Source organism: Triticum aestivum, chromosome 2A, assembly GCF_018294505.1.
Source record: "Triticum aestivum cultivar Chinese Spring chromosome 2A, IWGSC CS RefSeq v2.1, whole genome shotgun sequence".
Taxonomy (NCBI): Eukaryota; Viridiplantae; Streptophyta; class Magnoliopsida; order Poales; family Poaceae; genus Triticum; species Triticum aestivum.
In genome coordinates, this window is record NC_057797.1 from 286,011,692 (window position 1) to 286,036,778 (window position 25,087).

Here is a 25,087-nt window from a genome sequence, read left to right on the forward strand (position 1 = left end):
CTGTTCATTACGGGCCAGTTTCACCATGGGTCGTTAATAGGCCAAGAGTTACATAGGGCCTCATATGGGCCAAAAGACGTCATGGGCCATATGTGAACAAGTCGTTAACATGCTTTCCATGGGACGGCTCGCCACCTTTTGACCAAGTCAAACGGGTCGGCCTTTTCACAGGAATGGGCCTCTGTTGGGCCGTGCCACGTGTCGACGTATCATAGGCGCCTTCTGTCCAATGAATGGATGACATCTGTCCTAGCGATGAGCCGACACGTGTTTCATCCAGCCAATGATGATTTTACACATGGAAAATCCCCATTGGTCGGGGCTGTTAACGGGTTATCGGATCCAAAACCCGACCCGATAGCTTAACGGCGTTCCGTTACGGTGGATGCCACGTGCCGGTCACCCTTGACGAAAGCACTTCTATGACGCGCGATTTATCGTCATGGAAATGGACACTTTTGTGATGATAATTTTGGTAATGTCATGGAACACTTCTACGACAGCATAGGTATGACTATCTTGATTCTGTCATAAAATCATCATGGATGTACATGCATGACAGAAAACGCAACCTACTGTGACAAACACGTATCATCATGGAAGTGTATTTTTTCGTAGTGGTGGCTGTTTTGAGGAAGGTGTATCATGGGTTTATGGTATCGGCGAAAGTTGTGCGATACTAGAGAGGCTAGCAATGGTGGAAGGGTGAGAGTGCTTATAATCCATGGACTCAACATTAGTCATAAAGAACTCACATACTTATTGCAAAAATCTATTATTTATCGAAACAAAGTATTACGCGCATGCTCCTAGGGGGATAGATTGGTAGGAAAAGACCATCGCTCGTCCCCGACCGCCACTCATAAGGAAGACAATCAATAAATAAATCATGCTCCGACTTCATCACATAACAGTTCACCATACGTGCATGCTATGAGAATCACAAACTTCAACACAAGTATTTCTCAAATTCACAACTACTCAACTAGCATGACTCTATTATCACCATCTTCATATCTCAAAACAGTTATCAAGTATCAAACTTCTCATAGTATTCAATGCACTTATATGAAAGTTTTTATATTATAGCAAATTTCCATGTTGTTCTAAAGGACTCTCAAAATAATATAAGTGAAGCATGAGAGAACAATAGTTTCTATAAAACAAATCCACCACCATGCTCTAAAAGATATAAGTGAAGCACTAGAGCAAAAACTATATAGCTCAAAAGATATAAGTGAAGCACATAGAGTATTCTAATAAATTTCAATTCATGTAAGTCTGTCTCAAAATGTGTGTACAACAAGGATGATTGTGGTAAACTAAAAAGCAAAGACTCAAATTATACAAGACGCTCCAAGCAAAACACATATCATGTGGTCAATAAAAATATAGCTCCAAGTAAAGTTACCGATAGACGAAGACGAAAGAGGGGATGCCTTCCGAAGCATCCCCAAGCTTAGGTTTTTTGGTGTCCTTGAATTTTACCATGGGGTGCCATGGGCATCTATGATGCCCCGAGACCGATGCGCCAGGTGTCTTCCAGTTATTCGCTATCTTTGCCATGTCAGTTGCTTGCGTGTTGCGTCTTGCCATGTCATCATGTGCATTGCATCATCATGTTTTTCAAAACTTGCATTCGTCCGGGTTTCCAGTTCTTTCCGTTGCCCATTCTGAGCCCAGACACACTTGCACGCGCCTGTGGCATGTCAGAAATAGTATTTTATAAGTGGCCAGAAAATCTTCTCGGAATGGGATGAAAGTTGGCATGCGGTGTTGTTTTAGTGTAGATAGGCCGCCTGTCAAGTTTTATCGCTTTCGGAGCCCGTTTGACGCCCCAACGTATAACTATAGCGGCAATAGTAGCCGGTCTTTTGTCGGACGTTTTGGTCTCCGAAACTGCTGTCGGGCATCTCTCTTCTCTCTCTTTTCTGAGCCCATCAAACCTCTCACCTTCGTTGACCGTTCCGAGACCAACCGGGTTATCGTTTCCCTATTGGCAGACCACCTACTCCTCTTTGCACACTGCATCGACCCCTCGCCCATGTCCGAAAACTTTCCCGACCCCGACCCGGACAGTCGTCACCGATGGGTCCGGATCATCCCCTAACATCTATAAACCATCTCCGTTTTGTTATTTGGACTCCCTACCTATTTTTTCTCTCGACCGTCTGATTTAGATCAGACGGACCGGTTTAGCCCCAACCCAAAAATCCTATTGCTATATATAGTCCAACCCCTAGTCCTAATATAGTCTAACCCTAAAATCTAGGACATTTGTCCCTTACCCCGCCGCCGCCGCATCTTCATCGGGATCCATCCCGAGTCAACCCACGCCCCATCTCCCTCGTTCTTCTCTCCCTCGATTCCCTCCATCTTTCTGTCGCCGCCTCGCATCGCCATGGAGAGGAGCTCCCAGGGCGCCCAATCCAGGAGGCCTGGCCTCCCATCGTTCGTCGGCGCCTCAACCGGACCAGGACCCTGTCGCCCTGCCCTTCTCCTTCCTCTTCCTTCTCTCCTCCCTCTCTCACCTACTCTCGCTGCTCGTGCAACAGGGAGCCCCCGAGGAGTTTGCGCCCCCATCTCCCTACTCTTGCTGTTCGTGCAACAGCAGCTCGAGGGGAGGATCCCCTCGATCCCGTGCTCTTCGTTGACCGCAGCTCCGGATCAGCTCGACCTCACCTTTTCCTGCAGCCTCCTCGACCCGGATGCATGCGGTCGCCTTCCTCCGCCCTCACCATCGTCCAGCCGATGGGCAGCACAAGCAGCGCCCGCATCCTGCCAGAACCGTCACCCCAGGTGGATCCACTCCTCCTCCTCGTCCTCCATCGCCTGGAGCCACCGGAATCGCGTCAAGTCCACTGTCGTCGTCCAAGTCCCTCACCGTCAGCCTTTGCTTACCCTACTGCGAGCAGCAGTTCAGGATCGAGCCCGCTCACCCGCTCGTTGACCATGCCCCATCGACCGTGCCACCACTGCAAAGCTTCGGCCTCACTTGGCGGCCCAGATCCGTCGGCCCACCACTCTGCTTCCACATTCGGGCTGAGGCCCAATGTGAGCACCAAATCCAGCCCTCCTCTCTGTTGGGCCAGAGGGATTCGGCCCATTACGTTTTTTTGAGTTGTAGAGGTTTTTCCTATTTATCCAGAGATGTCCGTTTTTCAGAAAAGACCCTCATGTTCATACATTTAATATCTCACAAACTATGCATCACATGTAAAAACTTTATATATGGAATATGACTAGAATTTCATCTAGTTTCTCAATATCCGACTTTCATGCATGTTTAAAATGCTGTTTTTTTAAATTTTCTCCAATGCCATGTTAAAATGCTTTATTTCGTAACTTAATAACCGTAGCTCCAAACTTAATAAACTTTATATGTAAATGGGGTAGAAAAATGCCTAGTTTAACATGGTGCACTCATCTTGTATGTTTAACAGCTCTAAAATATTCTTTAGGACAGAACAGTACCAAACCTAAAATATGCACATGAGGATTTTTCCGGACTTGTTGCTTGTTGTTCCGGCCTCATTTAAACTTGCCTAGATAGGTAGTTTTCATTTGCTTCACCCCTTTCCATGTTAATCAACATTTAATATTGTTGGGTACATAAACGAGATCGAACTAAATAACTTGAATGTGGTGTTCCGTCAATATGCAACTCGTTGTATATTGAGCTCCACTTAATTTGTAGTTTTGTTTGTGCACTTTGCCATGCCATGCCTCTTTAAACCAAACATGCATCATACTTGGTTGTGCATCATGCCATGTTTATGTGATGGTTGTTTACCATGATTGTTTGCTTCTTTCCGGTGTTGCTTCTTCGGGTTGGTTCCGATAACGTCGCGTTTGTGAGAATTCATTCGACTTTGTCCGTTTGTCTTCTTCATGGGCTCGTTCTTCTTCCTTGCGGGATCTCGGGCAAGATGACCATACCCTCGAAATCATTTCTATCTTTGCTTGCTAGTTGCTCGCTCTATTGCTATGCCGCGATACCTACCACTTGCTTTATCATGCCTCCCATATTGCCATGTCAAGCCTCTAACCCACCTTTCCTAGCAAACCATTGTTTGGCTATGTTACCGCTTTGTTTAGCCCCTCTTATAGTGTTGCTAGTTGTAGGTGAAGATGAAGTTTGTTCCTTGTTTGGAACATGGATTTTTGGGATATCATTATTATGTATTATTTTACTTTAATGCATCTATATACTTGGTAAAGGGTGGAAGGCTCAGCCTTATGCCTCGTGTTTTGTTCCACTCTTGCCGCCTTAGTTTCTGTCATACCGGTGTTATGTTCCTTGATTTTTGCGTTCCTTACGCGATTGGGTGTTATGGGAAGCCCTTGACAGTTCACTTTGAATAAAACTCCTCTAGCAAGGCCCAACCTTGGTTTTACCATTTTCCACCTAAGCCTTTTTCCCTCGGGTTTCTGGAGCCCGAGGGTCATCTTTATTTTAAACCCCCGGGCCAGTGCTCCTCTGAGTGTTGGTCCAACCTGTCAGCAGCCAGTGGCCACCAGGGGCAACTCTGGGTTGGCCTACTAGAATCTTGGACAATCCGGTGTGCCCTGAGAATGAGATATGTGCAGCTCCTATCGGGATTTGTCGGTACATTCGGGCGTCTTTGCTGGTCTTGTTTTACCATTGACAAAATGTCTTGTAACCAGGATTTCGAGTCTGATCGGGTCTTCCTGGGAGAAGCAATATCCTTTGTTGACCGTGAGAGCTTGTGATGGGCTAAGTTGGGACACCCCTGCAGGGTTTGAACTTTTGAAAGTCGTGCCCGTGGTTTTGTGGCAGATGGGAATTTGTTAATATCCGGTTGTAGAGAACTTACACTTAACTTAATTAAAATGCATCGACCGCGTGTGTAGCTGTGATGGTCTCTTTCCGGCGGAGTCCGGGAAGTGAACATGGTTCTTGTGTTATGCTTGAACGTAAGTAGCTTCAGGATCACTTCTTGATCACTTATAGCTTCTCGACCGTGCTTTGCTTCTCTTCTCGCTCTTATTTGCGTAAGTTAGCCACCATATATGCTTAGTGCTTGCTGCAGCTCCACCTCACTACCTTTTCCTACCTATAAGCTTAAATAGTCTTGATCTCGCGGGTGTGAGATTGTTGAGTCCTTGTGGCTCACAGATACTTCCAAATGGTTGTAGGTGCCAATGATACCAGTGCATATGATGCAACCGAGCTCAAGTGGGAGCTCGATGAAGATCTTGTTCGTTGTGTTATGTCTTTTCCTGTTGATCAGTAGTGGAGCCCGGTTGGGGCGATCGGGGATCTAGCATTTGGGTTATCTTCTTTTATTTTGGTTCCGTAGTCGGACCTTGATTGTATATTGGATGATGTATGTTTAACTTGTATTTGTGTGAAGTGGCGTTTGTAAGCCAACTCTTTATCCCTTTCTTATTCAGTACATGGGATGTGTGAAGATTACCCCTCTTGCGACAAACCTACCATGCGGCTATGCCTCTAAGTCGTGCCCCGACACGTGGGAGATATGGCCGCATTGTGGGTGTTTCAGCATCCCCAAGCTTAGGCTCTGGCTACTCTTTGTTCCATAATCCATCAAACCTTTACCCAAAACTTGAAAACTTCACAACACAGAACTCAAAATAGGAAATCTCGTGAGCTCCGTTAGCTAAAGAAAACAAAGCACCACTTCAAGGTACTATAATGAACTCATTCTTTATTTATATTGGTGTTAAACCTACTGTATTCCAACTTTTCTATGGTTTATAAACTCTTTTACTAGCCATATATTCATCAAAATAAGCAAACAACACAAGAAAAACAGAATCTATCAAAAACAGAATAGTCTGTAGTAATCTGTAGCTAACGCAAGTTCTAGAACCCCAAAAAATTTAAAATAAATTGCTGGACGTGAGGAATTTATCTATTAATCATCTGAAAAAAGAATTAACTAAATACAACCTTTCCAATAGAAATGGCAGTGATTCTCGTGAGCGCTAAAGTTTCTGTTTTTACAGCAAGATCAAAAAGACTTTCCCCAATTCTTCCCAACGGTTCTACTTGGCACAAACACTAATTAAACACAAAAAACACAACCAAAACAGAGGCTAGATAAATTATTTATTACTAAACAGGAGCAAAAAGAAAGGAATAAAAATAAAATTGGGTTGCCTCCCAACAAGCGCTATCGTTTAACGCCCCTAGCCAGGCATAAAAGCGAAGATAGATCTAGGTATTGCCATCTTTGATAGGCAATCCATATGTGGCTCTCATAATAGATTCATATGGTAATTTAATTTTCATTCTAGGAAAGTGTTCCATGCCCTTCCTTAACGGAAATTGGATTCTAATATTCCCTTCCTTCATATCAATAATTGCACCAATCGTTCTAAGGAAAGGTCTACCAAGAATAATAGGACATGAAGGATTGCAATCTATATCAAGAACAATGAAATCTACGGGCACATAGTTCCTATTTGCAACAATAAGAACATCATTAATTCTTCCCATAGGTTTCTTAATAGTGGAATCCACAAGGTGCAAGTTTAAAGAACAATTATCAAGATCACGGAAACCCAGCAAATCACACAAAGTTTTTGGAATCATGGAAACACTAGCACCCAAATAACACAAAGCATAGCACTCATGATCTTTAATTTTAATTTTTATTCATAAGATTGCATCAAAGCATCAACGATATGTTTAGTAAAAGCTCTATTTTGACTATAAGCATGAGGGGAATTTAGCACGGATTGCAACAAGGAAATACAATCTATCAAAGAGAAATTATCATAATTAAATTCCTTGAAATCCAAAATAGTGGGTTCATTGATATTTAAAGTTTTGACCTCCTCAATCCCATTTTAACAATTTTTGCATCAAGATCTAAAAGCTCCGAATTTTTGGAACACCTTCTAGGTAAAGGTGGCTCATCTTCAGTCCCATCATTACCAAGGTTCATATTGCAGAACAAAGATTTAATAGGATACACATCAATAACTTTTAGATCTTCATCCTTATTATCATGAAAACTAGAAGAACACGCTTTCACAAAGCCATCTTTCTTAGCACGCATCCTAGCGGTTCTTTCTTTGCACTCACCAATGGAAATTCTCATGGCTTTGAGAGACTCATTGATATCATGCTTAGGTGGAATAGATCTAAGTTTCAAAGCATCAACATCAAGAGAAATTCTATCAACATTCCTAGCCAACTCGTCAATCTTAAGCAATTTTTCTTCAATCAAAGCATTGAAACTCTTTTGCAAAGTAATAAATTCTTTAATACTAGATTAAAAATAAGAGGGCATCTTATTATAATTTCCATAGGAATTGTTGTAGGAATTACCATAATTATTAGAGGAATTAGTAGGGAACGGCCTAGAATTAAAATTACCTCTATACGCATTATTACCAAAATTGTTCCTACCAACAAAATTCACATCAATAGATTCATTATTATTCTCAATCAAGGTAGACAAGGGCATATCATTAGGATCAGTAGGAGCACTCTTATTAGCAAACAATTTCATAAGTTCATCCATCTTTCCACTCAAAACATTAATCTCTACAATTGCATGCACTATTTTATTGGTAGATCTTTCGGTGTGCCATTGAGAATAATTAACCATAATATTATCTAGGAGTTTAATAGCTTCTTGCTACCTCTTTTAGCACTGCGTTGGTTTTCCCCGAAGAGGAAGGGATGATGCAGCAAAGTAGCATAAGTATTTCCCTCAGTTTTTTAGAACCAAGGTATCAATCCAGTAGGAGGCTACGCGCGAGTCCCTCACACCTGCACAAAACAAATAAATCCTCACAACCAACGCAAATAGGGTTTGTCAATCCCTATAGGGCCACTTACAAGAGTGAGATCTGGTAGATATGATAAGATAATATTTTTGGTACTTTTATGATAAAGATGCAAAGTAAAATAAAGGCAAAGTAAATAACTAAGTAGTAGGAGATTAATATGATAAAGATAGACCAAAGACAAGTATAAGTATTCTACGGTGGGTGAACAAATTACTGTTGAGCAATTGACAGAATTGAGCATAGTTATGAGAATATCTAGGTATGATCATGTATATAGGCATCACGTCCGAGACAAGTAGACCGACTCCTGCCTGCATCTACTACTATTACTCCACTCATCGACCGCTACCTAGCATGCATCCAGAGTATTAAGTTAAAACCAAAGTAACGCCTTAAGCAAGATGACATGATGTAGAGGGATAGACTCATGCAATATAAAGAAAACCCCATCTTGTTATCCTCGATGGCAACAATACAATACGTGCCTTGCTGCCCTTACTGTCACCGGGAAAGGACACCGCAAGATTAAACCCAAAGCTAAGCACTTCTCCCGTTGCAAGAAAGATCAATCTAGTAGGCCAAACCAAACTGATAATTTGAAGAGACTTGCAAAGATAACCAATCATACATAAAAGAATTCAGAGAAGATTCAAATATTATTCATAGATAGACTTGATCATAAACCCACAATTCATCGGTCTCAACAAACACACCACAAAAAGAAGATTACATCGAATAGATCTCCACAAGAGACGGTGAGAACATTGTATTGAGATCCAAAAAGAGAGAAGAAGCCATCTAGCTACTAACTATGGACCCATAGGTCTGAAGTAAACTACTCACACTTCATCGGAGAGGCTATGGTGTTGATGTAGAAGCCCTTCATGATCGATGCCCCCTCCGGCGGAGCTCCGGAACAGGCCCCAAGATGGGATCTCATGGATACAGAAAGTTACGGCGGTAGAATTAGAGTTTTGGCTCCGTATCTGATCGTTTGGGGGTACGTCGATATATATAGGAGGAAGAAGTACGTTTGTGGAGCAACAGGGGGCCCACGAGGGTGGAGGGCGCGCCTGGGGGGCAGGCGCGCCCCCCTACCTCGTGGCCTCCTGTTAGCTGGCTTGACGTAGGGTCCAAGTCTCCTGAGTTGTATTCGGTGAGAAAATCACGTTCCCGAAGGTTTCATTCTGTTTTGACTCTGTTTGATATTCCTTTTCTTCGAAATCCTAAAATAGGCAAAAAAAACAGCAATTCTGGGTTGGGCCTCCGGTTAATAGGTTAGTCCCAAAACTAATATAAAAGTGGATAATAAAGCCCAATAATGTCCAAAACAGTAGATAATATAGCATGGAGCAATCAAAGATTATAGATACGTTGGAGACGTATCACTTCTCCTAAAGTGATTTCCATAAAAGTGCCTCCCGCGGCCTAATCTAAAAGATTTCTAGAAGCAAAATTCAATCCGGCATAAAAGTTTTGTATAATCATCCAAAGATTCAAACCATGTGTAGGGCAATTACGTATCATTAATTTCATCCTCTCCCAAGATTTTGCAACATGTTCATGATCAAGTTGCTTAAAATTCATAATATCTTTTCTAAGAGAGATGATCTTAGCAGGAGGAAAATACTTAGAGATAAAAGCATCTTTGCACTTATTCCATGAATCAATACTATTTTTAGGCAAAGACGAAAACCAAGCTTTAGCACGATCTCTAAGCGAGTACGGAAATAGCTTCAAATTAAAAATATCATTATCCACATCTTTCTTCTTTTGCATATCACACAAATCAACAAAGTTGTTTAGATGGGTAGCGGCATCTTCACTAGGAAGGCCGGCGAATTGATCTTTCATGACAAGATTCAACAAAGCAGCATTAATTTCACAAGATTCAGCATCGGTAAGAGGAGCAATCGGAGTGCTAAGAAAATCATTGTTGTTGGTATTGGCAAAGTCACACAATTTAGTATTATCTTGAGCCATCGTGACAAGCAAGCAATCCAACACACAAGCAAACAAGAAACAGGCAACAAGAGGCAAATAGGGAAAGAGAAGGGGAACAGAGAGAGAGAGGGTGAATAAAACGGCGAGGGTGAAGTGGGGGGGAGGAAAACGAGAGGCAAATGGAAAATAATGTAATGCGAGGGATAAGAAATTGTGATGGGTACTTGGTATGTCTTGACTTGGTAATGGCGGCAGAAATGACTCGTTGTTGGGAGTCAAATGTTGACTTGACTTGGCGTGAATCTCCTCGGCAACGGCGCCAGAAATCCTTCTTGCTACCTCTTGAGCACTGCGTTGGTTTTCCATTGAAGAGGAAAGGGTGATGGAGGAAAGTAGCGTAAGTATTTCCCTCGGTTTTTGAGAACCAAGGTATCAATCCAATAGGAGATCACGCTCAAGTCCCACGCACCTACACAAACAAATAAGAACCTCGCAACCAACGCGATAAAGGGGTTGTCAAGCCCTTCTCGGTCACTTACGAGAGTGAGATCTGATAGATATGATAAGATACTATTTTTGATATTTTTATGATAAAGAGAAATAAAGATGCAAAGTAAGATAAACGGCAAAGGAAATAACTAAGTATTGGAAGATTAATATGATGATAGATAAACCCGGGGGGGCATAGGTTTCACTAGTGGCTTGTCTCATGAGCATAAGTATTACGGTGGGTAAACGAATTACAATCAAGCAATTGATAGAATTGAGCATAGTTATGAGAGTATCTAGCTATGATCATGTATATAGGCATCACGTCCGAGACAAGTAGACAGAAACGATTCTGCATCTACTACTATTACTCCACACATCGACCGCTATCCAGCATACATCTAGAGTATTAAGTTCATAAGAACAGAGTAATACTTTAAGGAAGATGACATGATGTAGAGGGATAAACTCATGCAATATGATATAAACCCCATCTTTTTATCCTCGATGGCAACAATACAATACGTGTCGGTTCCCTTTCTGTCACTGGGATCAAGCACAGCAAGATTGAACCCAAAGCTAAGCACTTCTCCCATTGCAAGAAAGATCAATCTAGTAGGCCAAACCAAACAGATAATTCGAAGAGACTTGCAAAGATAAACCAATCATACATGAAAGAATTCAGAGGAGAATCAAATATTGTTCATAGATAATCTGGATCGTAAACCCACAATTCATCGAATCTCGACAAACACACCGCAAAAGAAGATTACATCGAATAGATCTCCAAGAAGATCGAGGAGAACTTTGTATTGAGATCCAAAGAGAGAGAAGAAGCCATCTAGCTAATAACTATGGACCTATAGGTCTGAAGTAAACTACTTACACATCACCGGAGAGGCCATGGAGTTGATGTAGAGGCCCTCCGTGATCAATTCCCCCTCCGGCGGAGCTACGGAAAAGGCCCCAAGATGGGATCTCTCGGGTACAGAAGGTTGCGGCGGTGGAATTAGGTTTTCGTGGTGCTCCTGGATGTTTGGGGGGTACGTGGATATATATATAGGAGGAAGAAGTATGTCGGTGGAGCAACGGAGGGCATACGAGGGTGGAGGGGGCGCCCAGGGGGTAGGCGCGCCCCCCTGCCTTGTGCCTTCCTCCCTTGTCTCTTGATGCCCACTCCAAGTCTCCTGGATCACGTTTGTTGAGATAATCACATTCCCGAAGGTTTCATTCTGTTTGGACTCCGTTTGATATTCCTTTTCTTCGAAACCATAAAATAGGCAAAAAAAAACAGCAATTTGGGCTGGGCCTCCGATTAGTAGGTTAGTCCCAAAAATGATATTAAAGTGTAAAATAAAGCCCATTGACATCCAAAATAGATAATATAATAGCATGGGGAATCAAAAATTGTAGATACGTTGGAGACGTATCAGGCACCCCACATGATGTGGTATTTTTGTGTCCATTTTGAGATAAGGCGCACTCGAATAATGACAGCTAAGAAAGGCATTTTGAAAGAATAGTTGCCACTTTAATATCTCAAACATTTGTATAATACAAACTGTATGCGTTCTGTTAACCATTCAAGTGACGCCACATGTCTTGGTTTTAATGGTCGTAGGAGGTGTCGTGCGGACAGCTGCTTGACCTTGACTGAACGGGAGGCATGCAAGCGCAGTCCGGTCTGCAGGCTGACTGAGTGGAGTGCAAGATGTCCTCGAATGCGCAGGCTCACCAGGAAGCGTGCGACTTGTACACTGCACAGGCTCATTGGGAAGCGAGCCCTATGACTTCCATGGCCATCCGCCTTCCTCTCCGTGCGCACGCCCCCCTCAGCGGCATGGGATGCCGCCATCGAACGCTACCTCTTAGCGCCGCCAGCTGCCGTCCTCCCACCCCACGCGCGTCCACCCCGGGATGACATGATGCAAAGTGAGAGCAGGATTTGTGTGTCTCTTCAATGCAAACGGTTCTTTTGGATGGCCCGTGTGCAACCACTTACAAATAATTTGGTGCGATTTGCATCTGTCATATTGGGTATGTTACCATTTGTCAAACTAGAAAGATTGACATTTGTTGATCTAGTAACATTGTCATTTGTCAACCTTGTAACACTGCGATTTGTCAAAATATGAAGCTAAAAATCACTAGCAGTATCTAATTTTTACAACTAAAATTCAGTAATTGAGCATAGATTTCATTCATAGATTAAGCATTTGTTCTTAATTTATACAAACAGTTCAACTCGACAGCTAAACCGACCAAACTTTTCCCCCATTGTTGCCAACCACGTACTGAAATAGCTAGTTCAACTATATATACTAGCTAATTTTAAGTACGTTGTACAGTTCCACCACATCTATAGTCAGATGAACTGAACAAAATAGCCCCTAAATACTACTACTACTGCGGAGGGGCTTTGTACTACTTCTGGCTGCCTCTCCTCTGCCGAGCGCGCTCAGTAAGAGGCGGAGGAGGAGTAGCCTACCGACGAGCTTGGCAACCGCAATACGGTGCCTGCCGCTATTGCAGCTTCAGCGACACTCACCTTGAACGCCCTCTACCGCTCCAGACGACCCCTCTCGAAGCGGTGGTTCTCCTCGTAGATCTCCTGATTCCTCACCTCTGAGGCGGCGTGTGCCGCTGCCACGGCGGCGGTAAGGCTCTTTGCATGCTCGACGAGGTGCTCCTCCTCCTCCCGCAGGAACTCGGTGTAGCGCGCAAGGTCGCTGACGCACGTGCGGGCATCCACCTCCGCCTCCCGCCTTCGGGCGGCGGTGACAGAGCGGGTGATGACCCCGGCGGTCGACGATGGGCTGGCGGCCACGGTGGCCGACGATGGGCTGGCGGCCACGACCACCACCTCCCGCCTTCGGGCCGCGGTGACGGAGCGGGTGATGGCCACGGTGGCCGGCAGTGGGGTGGCGGCCACGGTGGCCGGCAGTGGGGTGGCGGCCACGACGGCCACCTCCCGCCTTCAGGCCGTGGCGGCGGAGTGGGCGATGGCCCTGGCTTTCGACGGTGGTGTGGCGGTAGCGGCGGCCGGCAACAGCTGTCGACGGGCACCGGCGGCGGAGCGTGTGGTGGGTGTTCCACGCACACCCAATAGGGACGCCACACACACTACACTATGCTGGGGACTACGCCGCCGCCGCGGTGTAGCCTCCCAGCTGGAGTTGTCCTCTAATGACGGTGGAGTGGCTGAGCGATGACGATGGAGCAGTGCCATTGGCGATTGTGGGAGAAGCAGACGAGATAAGTTACAGGAAGGGAGCGCAAAATGTGACGCAGGACTCGCCGGCCGTGAGGGTTTTTATAGCAGGCTGGTAAGCATTGAGATTTTGGGGGATTTCACCGAGTCACGCAGGAAGCTTGCGGGCAACCTTCGAGGTTGCACGGGAACGGGCTCACCGACGATTCATTGACGCTGCCATTTGGCCAAAAGAACGCCCCCGTGCGCTGCGCAAGCTTGCGTTGTAAGCCGTTTGCGGCAGCGGGGTGACAAGACGTGCGAGAGGAGGACGAATGGCCACGTACACATATGGTTAATAAAAAAACCTTTGTGATTTAATTACCTACTATACCCCCATCCTGGTTTATAAGTATGATTTAACTAATAAAATATGAATGCATGTCGCCAAAGATTATATAGTTGGATTCGTATTTGAACATAGTTTCCAATTATATAATTTTTATAACATGCATTAACACTTTGTTTGTTAATTTGAGGGCAAAGTATGGCACAGAGTATAAAGGGGGCTATATACTAGACAGAGGTGGTAGCACACGGCCGCTCTCTACGCAGCGACGCAACTGTCGGCCGGCTTGTAGGCGACCATTTCCTGCGTGTTCAACTGCTCTATGTGTGTGGTTGCTTGCAGTTCAGGCGGCCGTGGTGCGCTCTGCTCGCGTCCCTCCGGGTGCTCTGCCCTCGTCCCTCCATGCACACTGCCAGTGTTTGGGGCCGATGCATGATCACGCACGTTCGTGTGTGTGCGATTGCGTCGGGCGTGGCGCGACGATGCAGTTACCCGCTGCAAAAACTACCATGCGAACGCGCCGAGAATCCATGCCGCCTGGCCCCCTTTTATTCTTGCGGTCATTTACCTTCATTTCTCGTCTCACACGACACAATAAGCACACCCACAAGGACACATACAGAGAGGACATCCAACAGTTCTAATGGCACTCCCAGCGGCCGACGATGACAACAGCGGGCAGTTCACCACGCAACACGTCGTGGACACCCATGTGAGGGGAAGGCTCTCTCGATGGTGTACACAAATGATCTGGTCTCGGTGGAGATCTTCATCCAAACTATGGAGCAGTTCCCTGCCGAGGACAAGTACCAAGTGGTCGGCTTCGACCTCGAGTACACAATGGGTCGTGTCGGGCATGATCAGAAGGTTGTCGTCGCCCAGTTGTGCGTGCGACATGACGTCCTTGTCTACCACTACCACCTGGCCACAACACCTTGTGAGCGTTTCTCCAGGTTTATCAACAGCTCCGACTACAGTTTCGCTGCGGTCGACACCACCAACGATCTAAAAGCTCTCAAGGTTTCGTGCTTGAAATGCCCGAATCTTGTCAACATCCAAAGCCACTACAAGGTCTGGGGCAGCGATAAAAACAAACTGAACTCCCTGGTTGACCTCGCCTCGGCCATCATCGACCCCTACAACATCAAGATGAAGAATGAGAGCAATAAGGACAGGAACACCTGGCACAGTGTGTGGCATAAGAGACTGGATGAACAACATGTCAAGTACGTGTCCATGGACGCGTACACAAGCTATGAGATGTACAGGCGGATCGTTGACATGAGGAATTGTCTTCTTCCTGACCCAGACGAGGGATCGAGCCACATAGAAGTGGCGGGAGCGTCACAAGAAGTAGATGACTAGACAATAGTTTCTCCTACTTTAGAATGCACGCAATTGTTTATTGAGGTGTGTGCGAATGATCTGTATAGTCACTTATGTAATTGGATGTTTATTTCAGTTATATATATATATACATGTTATTCTACTCTAGACAGAGCAAATCACACGTCTTATTAGCAGCAATCGTCTGTGTTATTATTGGTCTTCGCACACATTTCTGATTACGGACTTGTTTGCCGCGTATCACACACATCTTGTTCAGTTGAACCATTTCCATTGTGTTGCCTAATCACACACAGTTCATCCTAGTGAACCATATGCTATATATCGCACACGCCTTCATCTGGCTGCCCGTTTCTTTTGTTCCTCCTCATCCCAAACAGTCAATTGAACTGAACCGTATGCCCTGCATTGCACACGCAACTAAAATCTGAACCATGTTTGATGTATCCGTCATCGCAAACATTTTGCACCTTTTTGACGGGTTTTCTACACCCCCGTTTGCAATTATGGCATCACACACAGTTTTGTCGAAGGGTCTCTGATCGTAGTGTTGAGTTTGGACCATCCTGCAGTAGTGAGGAGTTAGAGGCCACCGGCACGTTTCAAGGAGTTAACCCCGGCAGGAGTCATCCTAAGGGGAAGATGACGTTGCCGGTGACGTTTTGGGGAGAGCTGAACTTTCGGACTGAGAAGATTGTGTTTGATGTGGTTGATCTCCCCCTGCCATACAATGGGATTCTTGGACGACCAGCCCTGGCCAAGTTCATGGCAGCATCTCACTATGCTTACAACACCCTGAAAATGCATAGGCCATTGGGAGTCCTCACTATCCCGTCAGATGAGAAGGATGCAATTATCTGTGTGGACAAGATGTATCGGGACGCAATTGCAGCAGAGGCTGCGGTGGCAGTAGTTCCCGTCAAGGAAAACAAAGGGAAGAAGAGGGATTGTAGGACCTCTGGCAAGGAGTCCAGGAAGTGTGCCCCCTTGGAGTGCACGACACCCATCGACGACATGCCAGAGTGTTCCAAAAGCACAAGATCCAAGGTTGCTGCACCCCAAGTGAAGAAGGTCCCGGCAGGGCTGGCTGGCGTTGATGGTACTTTCACCATCAACGCCACCCTCGATGACAAATAGGAAAGCATGCTCGTTGCCATCTTGCAAGAGAATGTCGATGTGTTTGCTTGGCAACCATCTGATATCCCCTATGTTCCCAGGGAGGTAATTGAGCACCACCTTGCTATCTTCCCACATGCCCAACCCGTCAAGAAGAAAGTACAGAAACATGCCTTGGAGAGGTAGTAGTTCATTGCCGAAGAGATCAAGAAGTTGGAAGCAGCTAGTTTGGTTAGAGGGGTACTGCATCCTACATGGTTGGAAAATCCAGTAGTGGTCTGTAAAGCTAATGGGAAGTGGAGGCTTTGCATTGACTTCACAAACCTCAACAAGGCTTGCCCGAAGGACCCATTTCCCTTGCCATGCACCGACCAGATCGTGGATTCAACTTCAGGATGTGATTTCTCTCCTTTTTGGATGCGTACTCAAGATATCATCAGATCTTCATGTCCAATGAAGATGAAGAGAAGACATCATTCATCACTCCATGTGGTACGTATTGTTTTGTCTGCATGTCGTTCGGATTAAAGAGTGCCAGATCCACTTTTGCAACGGCAGTCCAGATTGGTTTTGAGCCACAATTGCACAGAAATATAGAAGCCTATATGGATGATATAGTGATCAAAACCAAGGATAAGGCCACCCTTATCCAGTATTTGGAAGAGACATTTACCAATATGCGCAAGATCAATCTGAATCTTAACCCAGAGAAATGTGTGTTTGGTGTTCCCTCCGACAAGCTACTTGGGTTCCTCATGTCCCATAAGGGGATCGAAGCCAACCCCGACAAGATCAAGGCCATTGAGCAGATCCAAGCACCAAGGACAGTTAAGGATGTGAGGCGCTTGATAGGATGCGTTGTCGCGCTGAGCAGATTCATCTCCAAGTCTGCCGAGCATGCCTTGCAGTACTTCAAGGTTTTGAAGAGGGCAGGACCTATGAAGTGGACCCTAGAAGCAGATGCAGCTCTACAAGAGTTGAAAGCCTACCTATCGTCTGTGCCCACCTTGGTTGCACCCAGAACCCAAGAACCATTGTTGCTATACTTGGCGGAAACCAACTAAGTGGTCAGTGCAGCTTTGGTAGCATAGCGAGAGGTGGATGAAGCAGAAAGTGGCTAGATCATAGCAGAGTCAGAAAAGGATCAGGACAGCGGTGAGCACGGCAACGAGAGCAACCCCAAGGACGCGGCAAGGAAGAAAGTGGTGCAGCGCCCAGTGTAATTCGTCAGCTCCTTATTACAGGGGGCTAGATCGAGGTACTCTGGCATGCAAAAGTTAATCTTTGGTCTCATTATGGCCTCAAGGAAACTATGCCACTACTTCCAAGCCCATGGGATCACAGTTGTCACTCATTTCCCATTGCAAAGGATACTCCGAAACCCTGAGGCAACTGGCAGAATAGTGGAATGGGATTTGGAGTTATCCAACTTTGGTTTGAAGTTTTAGAGCACTTCAACCATTTAGAGCAGGGCATTGGCATATTTTATTGTAGAATGGATGCCAACCCCCGATGAGGAAAGGATAGAGCCAGCTCTCCCCGGCAAGGAATCCCCCCAGGAATGGATTATGTATTTTGATGGTGCTTTTTCCGTACAAGGAGCACCGACTGGCGTGCTTCTTGTTGCCCCCTCCGGGGAGCACTTGAAATACGTCGTCTAGATGCACTTTGCCCGAGAAGAAGCCACCAACAATACAGCAGAGTATGAAGGGCTCCTTGTCGGGCTCAGGATTGCAGCAGAATTGGGAATTAAAAAGTTGATTATTCAAGGAGATTCACAGCTCGTGGTGAGACATCAAAGCCCATTGATGGAAGCATACGTTGAGGAAGTAAGGAGATTGGAGGAGCACTTTGACGGGTTGCAAACAGAGCACGTCCCCCATGCAGAAAATAGCGTAGCTGATCACCTGTCAAAGTGTGCTGCGCAGAAGCTTCCTGTGGAACCAGGAACATTTGTTCTCCATCTCTCTCAACCCTCCGCATCACCAGCCACAATGGCCGGGAAGAGGAAGATGGGCTATGGTAAGCCTCTCCCGACAGAGCCATCCGCTCTCGACAGAGACCCTGCCGGAAACAACTCATCACAGCCTGCCAGACCACCCCCTCCACCCGGGCCTATGGACCCTGCGAACGAGGCTAGTACTCCTGTAGCCGAGGAGGTGCCACTAGTCCTTGTTGATGAGCCTCAGGCTCCAACTTGGGCAAGGCACATTGTCTGCTTCCTCCAAACCAGAGAACTCCCTGGCAATCATGATGAAGCTGAAAGAGTAGCCCGGAGGGCCAGTATGTATCAGTTTGTCGATGACACTCTGTATAGGAGTCCCAACAGCGTGAAATTGAAACGTGTTTGCCGGGAGGATGGAAAGGAACTGCTGGCTGAGATTCACAAAGGAATGTGCGGCTCACACATTGGATCAAGGGCATTAGATGGGAAAGCATTTCGACAAGGATTCTATTGGCCCACAGCCCTCCAAGATGCAGTTGAGCTCATCATGAATGTGACGCCTGTCAGTTCCATTCCAAGAGAACACACCTGCCTGCCCAAGCCCTTCAGACAATCCCTCTATCATGGCCATTTTCGGTCTGGGGCTCGATATCCTCGACCCCTTCCCCCGAGCAATCGGGGGCTTTGAATTCTTGTTCGTTGCCATTGACAAGTTTACAAAGTGGCTGCAAGTGACTGTCGTGAGAAAGATGACTGCTGAGTCAGCTATCAAGTTCTTGAAAGAATTGGTGTGTCGTTTCAGACTTCCGGCAAGGATCATCCCAGACAACGACACCCAGTTCACAAGCCACACCTTCATGCAATATGTCCGTCCCCTCGGATGCAAAATCTCATTCAAGCTGAGAGGACGAACACTAAAGTGCTATGTGGACTCAAGGCAAGAACTTATGATATGCTGCAGAAGCAGGGCAGGCGGTGGATCGAGGAGCTGCCGGTAGTTCTCTGGTCCCTCAGAATGACACCTAATCGAGCTACCGGGCAGACTCCCTTCTCCCTGGTCTACGGGGCAGAAGCAGTTATCCCCACGGAACTCATTTATGGGTCGCCTCGAGTGCTTGCCTACGATGAAGTAGCACAAGATCAGCACCGGCATGATGACGTTGTGCTACTTGAGGAGAACCGTCTCCGGGCTGCTACGCGTGTTGCATGCTACCAGCAAGCCTTGCGTCGCTATCATAGCCGCAGGGTTCATGCCCGGTGTTTTGACGAAGGTGACCTTGTCCTTAGGCGTGTTCAGTCTGCCAAGGGTACAAACAAGTTATCACCAAAGTGGGAAGGCCCTTACCGGGTGGTACGAGTCACCAGACTTGGCGTAGTCCGTCTGGAGATCGGAGATGGCACATAGTTGCAAAACTCATGGAATATTGAGCATCTCCGTAAGTTCTACCCGCAAGGCGCAGAGGCTGTCGGGCCCTGCCCGGCAGCCACCCATTGTACATGACCTTGCCAAAGCTGCATGTAACCCCCTATACAAGCCGGGGCGATGACCCCGTGCGAGATAAAATAAAGAAGCGTTGTAGGGGGGGGGGGGAAACTAAGATTGCATACATGCACAAGCGCATCCAGATCATTGCATATGCATTTCATGAGCATTTGCATATGCATATAGATAGGACTGCATCCTGCATTCATTCTCATCTACATGGAGTTGCAGGTTCCTTCCGTGAACTTGACTCCGACAAGGGGTGAGAAGATTGCGCAGCACCGCAGTCTCCGGAAAGCCAAACAGATAAGTTTACCTCTTGTCCATTAGTGTTCTGTAAGCTATAGGTTGTGCATAGAGAAACCCCGCCATTCTCTTGAAACTAGGGTGCTCCCATCCTTGGCTTGAACGTTGCTTCGATCCTGGATGGTCACAATGGACCTTGTTGAAAAGGGAGTGAGCGGGGGGGCTGGCGCCTCGGTCTGTTCCCCGGCAGACCTGGTTCTCCGGCAGACGAAAAGGGTACCGGGAGGATATCTTGCCGGGAAAACTTGTGTAACTACAATAGAGAGGCACTCCACCTCTACATGGACGTATACATGCACGAGTTCTCGGAAAGGTTTATCTCTTTCATTGACATGCAAATACAAGTACCAGCATTACAGAACACAAAGATGGACTCGAGAGATTACATTATTTGAATTAAAATTTGGCGATTGCCCACAGATTTAAGATAAAAAAGAGATAAAAACCCAATAACCCCTCTTTTCCTTTCTCTGCTCCTTTTCCCAGGATGCTAAAACAAGAGGGAAAGGAGAATAAAAGGAGTATTGGGGGAGGGGCGGTGGCATGCCCCAGGAGCTGCGCCAGGTGAAGAGCAAGGCACGTCGCCCTTCCCCAAACAAAAAGAAGAAAGAAGAAAGGGGGGAAGGGACGGAGCCGGTAGCGACATCATACACAACGGGAATGCAACGCTACCATCGCTTTGATGGGCCGGACGAAGCACCCCTCGTTGATGACAACTCCAGGGCCTCCAGGAGGAGCAATGCTGGGATTACCAATGATCTCCAGCCCCGCCTCCCGGACGAGCATTGAGGAAACCAAAAGATTTCCCATGCCAAGGACCAGGCTCACTCCCCAAGCGTCAGCGCCAGCATGAGGCAATGTATGCCCCAAGACAGAGCCTGGGGCTGGCTCCAGGCTTCCTTCTCAAGCATGACCAACAGAAATAAAAAAATGGGGAGAAGAGGACCACGGAAATGGATGACTCCGCCCTCCTCCGCTCGTCCCTTTTATAGGCCGAGCGGGGAGGGCAGCACCTCCATCCACGGGACATCACCGCCCTCCTCCACTAATTCAAGGCAGGCGGGCCCTTCCTCAGATGCTCTCCCGTGACACGTGCCTCCGTTACCTACGCAGCGTGATGCATGTTGCATATGTGGCTAAGAATAAGGCGCACTATGGGAAAAGTAAATTGGCAGTTTCCACCCTGTGTGTTAAAGTCATTCACGGGCCATTACTGGAGCAACCCCACCACTATTGGCTTTATTCCGAATGCGGGAAAATCGAAAACTGGCCCGGAATCAAGACTGAAGAGGCAACAACGGAAAACTTAAGGGGCCAACCCCTTTAGCAACCTTGCCTATGCACTTATTAGACCCTACCCCGACGACGCTCAGCAGCGCGTTTGGGGCAGGCCCGGGGGCTTCTGTCGGTGCAACAAACCTTGGGTCTGTTGACCAACCGTGCACAGGCACAAGATCAAGATTGAAGCACTAGCTTAAGTCAGAGATTAGAAACCCAAGAGAATAAAAGAACCAACATGCAGCTCAGATGGACCAAGGATTGAGCCTGGGGAGCAAGGTATCGACAAGTGAAGGGCCTCCCTTGCCGGGCAGGCGAGCCCGGCAAGGGGCGAGGCCACCACCCAAAGCAAGCAACCGAGCCCCCCTCCCTCGGCAGAGCTTGCCAGGGTCGGCGGGGGCAGAACCGCCCAACCTACCGCTCAAAGCACGACCCACGTTGTCAATCAGTGCGGTGTCAAGCCGCAAGGTGATTAAGTGGCAGCCATTCGCCACATGACAGCCATTTCCTACAAAGAAGCCTACAGATGACACCCGTCCAGCGACGTGTCACGAGAGCAGGAGCGGAGCTGGCGAGATAGCCCGGCAGGCCTTGCCGGGCGCCCAGTGATGTGACACTAAGCGGTGCATTTAATGCACCCTACCAGCCTGCAGAGTTAGGTATGATAGCACTATTTGTTATCATATCAGTGGATAATGACCACTTTGCCACTGTGGTGACCCCTTAATCTATAAAAGGAGGCCCATGTCACTCATAGGAGGGGTTAGAAGGTTGGAAGTTGACAACCCCAAGCCACCACATACACGTAGTTGCCTCGAGCAAACCTTGTTGGGCAAGTGTACTACGCACCACCACATCCATTCTTCCATCAATCCACTAAAGCAGGAGTAGGGTCTTACGCCTCGCGGCGGCCCGAACGTAGGTAAATCTATTGTGTGCTCTCTGCTGCGCGGTCATACGCTAGTCTGCTCTTTGTGCAATGCGTTGTCCCCCCGCCGAACCAACAAGGGGCTGCCTGGTCCCATAGGTGGCCGCGGAAATCCCGCGACACGCCTCCATCATCAACCTCTACCGGTCTGCCCATGCAGTTTAACCACCAATATACATACACTCGCCGCCCTGAGTTTCTTAGATGATGCCTGCGAAATGCCCCTTTCCCATGGATCCCCATCCCCACCCCCTCCCCCACTCCAGAGCATCATAGGCTAAGCCCAGCTATACTTCCCGGAGAGCGCGAGGAGCGAATGGCCCAAAAGAGCTTTACCATGACCTCTTCGCCCGACGTCGGCAAGGTGGCCGACAAGGAAGCTGACGACAGTGACTGGACCTGGATGGAGCCTTTCAATCAGCGGGCTAAAGTATTCTGGCATGTCGCGGTCGCCGGCTACGACATCGAGGTCGTCGACATCGACGGCTTGACGCGGGCTATGTCACAGGTTAAGTTGCCCACCCCCAACCCTTCGGGTTCGACAGTTGTCGATCTAATCGATGGCCCTTGCTACTTCTTGAGCTTGTGTTGGTTTTTTCCTTGAAGATGAAAGGGTGATGCAGCAAAGTAGAGTAAGTATTTCCCTCAGTTTTGAGAACCAAGGTATCAATCTAGTAGGAGACAACGAACAAGTCACTGAATACCTGTACAAACAATCAACAACTTGCACCCAACGTGATAAAGGGGTTGTCAATCCCTTCATGGTTACTTGCAAAAGTGAGATCTGACCGAGATAGATAAACGGTAAAGTAAATGTTTTTAGTATTTTTGGTTTATAGATCGGAAAGTAAAAGAATGCAATGGAAGTAAATAGGAAACTAAGATTGTAGATCAGAAACTAATATGTTGGAAAATAGACCCGGTGTCCATAGGTTTCACTAGAGGCTTCTCTCAAGATAGAAACTATTACAGTGGGTGAACAAATTACTGTCGAGCTGTTTATAGAAAATATCTAAGGCAATGATCATGAATATAGGTATCACGTCCATATCAAGTAGACCGACTCCTGCCTGCATCTAGACTATTAAGTTCATGAAGAACAGAGTAAAGCATTAAGTAAGATGACATGATGTAGAGGAATACACTCAAGCAATATGACGTAAACCCCATCTTTTTATCCTCGATGGCAACAATACAATATGTGCCTTGCTGCCCCTACTGTCACTGGGAAAGGACACCACAAGATTGAACCCAAAGCTAAGCACTTCTCCCATTGCAAGAAAAACCAATCTAGTTGGCCAAACCAAATCAGTAGTTCGAAGAGACTTGCAAAGATATCAAATCATGCATATAAGAATTCGGAGGAGATTCAAATAATATTCATAGATAAGCTGATCATAAATCCACAATTCATCGGATCTCGGCAAACACACCGCAAAAAAGTATTACATCGAATAGATCTCCAAGAACGTCGAGGAGAACATAGTATTGAGAATCAAAGAGAGAGAATAAGCCATCTAGCTACTAGCTAAGGACCCGTAGGTCTGTGGTAAACTACTCACGCTTCATCGGAAGGGCAATGGTGTTGATGTAGAAACCCCTCGTGATCGAATCCCCCTCCGGCAGGATGCCGAAAAAGACCCCTAGATGGGATCTCACGGATATAGAAGGTTGCGGTGGTGGAAAAGTGTTTTTGTGGCTCCCTCTGATGGTTTTGGGGTATATTAGAATATATAGGCATAAGAAATAGGTCGGTGGAGTCACCAGGGGGCCACAAGGGTGGGGGCACACCCTTCGTACTTGTGGCCGCCTCGTGGCATCTCTAACGTCCACTCCAAGTCCTCTGGATGTCTTCTGGTCCAAGAAAAATCATTGCAAAAGTTTTATTCCATTTGGATTCCGTTTGGTATTCCTTTTTTATGAAACTCTAAAACAAGGAAAAAATAGAAACTGGCACTCGGCTCTAGGTTAATAGGTTAGTCCCAAAAATAATATTAAAAAGCATATTAATGCATATAAAACATCCAAAACATATAATATAATAGCATGGAACAAACAAAAATTATAGATACGTTGGAGACGTATCAAGCATCCCCAAGCTTAATTCATGCTCATCCACGAGTAGGTAAATGATAAAAATAGAATTTTTTATGTGGAATGCTACCTAACATACTTATCCATGTAATTTTCTTTATTGTGGCGTGAATGTTTAGATCTGTATGATTCAAAACAAAATTTTAGTATTGACATAAAAACAATAATAATTCAAGCATACTAACAAGGCAATTATGTCTTCTCAAAATAACATGGCCAAAGAAAACTTATCCCTACAAAATCATATAGTCTGGCTATGCTCCATCTTCATCACAAAATATTCAAAGCATGCACAACCCCAATGACAAGCCAAGCAATTAATTCATACTTTTGATGTTCTCAAACCTTTTCAACTTCCACGCAATACATGAGTGTGAGCCATGGACTTAGCACTATAGATGGAATAGAAGGTGGTTGTGGAGAAGACAAAAGGAAGGAGATAGTCTCACATCAACTAGGCATATCAACAGGCTATGGAGATGCCCATTAATAGATATCAATGTGAGTGAGTAGGGATTGCCATGCAAGGGATGCCCTAAAGCTATAAGTTTATGAAAGCTCAAAAGAAAAAACTAAGTGGGTGTGTGATACGCCTCCAATGTATCTATAATTTTTGATTGCTCCATGCTACATTATCTACTTTTTTGGATGTTTAAGGGCTTTATTATACACTTTTATATCATTTTTGGGACTAACCTATTAACCCAGAGCCCAGTGCCAGTTTCTGTTTTTACCTTGTTTTAGAATATCGCAGAAAAGGAAAACCAAACGAAGTCCAATTGACCTGAAACTTCACGGAACTTATTTTTGGATCAGAAGAAGCCCAG